The sequence below is a fragment of the Lactuca serriola genome, chromosome 8, assembly GCF_051521515.1.
Source record: "Lactuca serriola cultivar US96UC23 chromosome 8, Lser_US96UC23_V15, whole genome shotgun sequence".
Taxonomy (NCBI): domain Eukaryota; kingdom Viridiplantae; phylum Streptophyta; class Magnoliopsida; order Asterales; family Asteraceae; genus Lactuca; species Lactuca serriola.
The window spans coordinates 123,821,731-123,823,787 of record NC_136415.1 but is presented as its reverse complement, the minus strand read 5'-3'; the positions used below and the strand labels follow the sequence as shown (position 1 = coordinate 123,823,787).

General features: G+C 37.1%; 1 pseudogene; it reads left to right on the top strand.

The window, feature by feature from the left end:
* The first annotated feature begins 579 nt into the window (after positions 1-579).
* Positions 580-1,672, top strand: LOC145071154 (protein MIZU-KUSSEI 1 pseudogene; annotated as a pseudogene).
* The last annotated feature ends 385 nt before the right edge of the window (positions 1,673-2,057 follow it).

Here is a 2,057-nt window from a genome sequence, read left to right as displayed (position 1 = left end):
ATAGTTTTTTTTTGTCCAATCAATAAACTTTTTCAGACAGCAACTATCAAATGGAACCTTAAGTTTCCTTGAGTTTACGTGTGAAAAAAATAAATTTTCGTGATTAATATATAAAATGGCAGGTACTAGTTTATGTTATCACACCTTCATTAGTTCATTTTAGTGAACGAAGTATACGTATTCTTCCTGTTTAATCATTTTACCATAAAAATGGATGAGTGGATGTGAGTATTTCACAAGAATCTGAAACAAAATAAAATCAACTCTGAAATCTCATTTGTCAACAATTGAATTTACTATTTGGAATAAAAAATGAATTGGTAGTTATCATTGATAATAATATCTCTTTAAAATACAAAAATTAGCAAACCACCAACTTAAACTGGACAAGGGGCCCTACGTCTCATTTCTCAAAACTTTATATATACAATCTTACGAATGAGTCAAAACACGTAGCAACGCTATTGTAATTATTTATATCTTTAACTCTATATTAAATCAAAAGTTTAATAATTAATTATTTTAAAATATAAATGTAACACAAAACACACATAATTGGAAATCATAAACTGAGCACTCACGCATGACCTCCTCCTCCCCCTTTAAATTCACCCCTCCCTCCCAACACCATCATTACTTTCAGTTTCTCTGACTCTGACTCCGACTCCAACTCTAACTCTGATGATGAATCACGATCGTTTTCTTCTACCCAGAACCAGCAGCTGCAAGAGCACCACCGCAATAATCCCATCAAATTACATCTCTTCCACCTCCTTCATTGTTGATCCGCCCTCCGTCAACGACGACAAACCCCTTGTGATCGGAAGAAGGTCTTCGGTAGACTATGGAGGCTGTTTACCAAGATTCGGTATCTCCATATTTCTCCGGTCGATTCTCAACATTGTATCAATCCCTTCAATCCTTCCCTCTTGCCGGTGGCTTAACTTACCGACACAACTCTCACTAACGCCATCGCCAGGCCGGAAAGTCACCGGCACATTATTTGGAAACCGGAGAGGACACGTCAGCTTTGCGGTGCAGTATGATATGAGATCAGAACCGATATTTGTGGTGGAGCTGGCGGTGTCAACGGCAGCTCTTGTGAGGGAAATGTCGTCTGGCTTAGTTAGGATCGCGCTAGAGTGCGAGAAACAGAATAAACGATCGGCGGCGGCGCGTGGAGGAGGTGGGAACGCGAAGCTTTTTCACGAGCCGACGTGGAGCATGTATTGTAACGGGAGGAAGTGCGGGTACGCGCAGTCGCGGGCGTGCTCGAAGTCCGACTGGTTTGTTCTGAGTACGGTGCAAAGCATTTCGGTGGGTGCTGGTGTTATTCCGGTGGTGGAGGACGGTGGCAAAAAAACCAGCGAAGGGGAGCTACTGTACATGAGAGCGAGATTTGAGCGAGTTGTGGGGAGTCGTGACTCGGAAGCATTTTATATGATGAACCCGGACGGCAGTGGAGGGCCTGAACTCAGTATCTTTCTACTCAGAATATAGATTACATCACAGTTTTAAAGTTACAAACTAATCATTGTTTTTTGTTAAAAAAAACATGAAAGTATATGAAAGTAGTGTCTTTTACAGCGGAGTTTATTCTCGTAATATTGTTTAAAACTTTGTATTAATTAATATTTTCGTGTGATGGTTTTTAAGCATGTTTATAGTTTTTGGATTGTGTTGAATATTTAGATGATTAACCCATACATTATGTCTTCTTGTATAGAAAAAAAAACTTTATATTCTTGCATGAATTAAATAGGCAAAAAAATTGACAATATAAAGAGGTCAAACCTAACATATGCCTAATACCTAAAAATGTAAAGATTATCATTTATAAATTATAAATAAACATGAAACTAATGGAATCAACTCTAACTCCATAACTCTTATATATCATACCAAAACAAAGAGCATGCTCAAAATCTTTTCAATAATTATATGAAATGTATTCTTCATAACTTTGCTTGCTTTCTAGAGTTAGGAACTTTCGAGTTCGATGCAACGATCTTAAAGAATAGTATATATATATATATATATATATATATATATATATA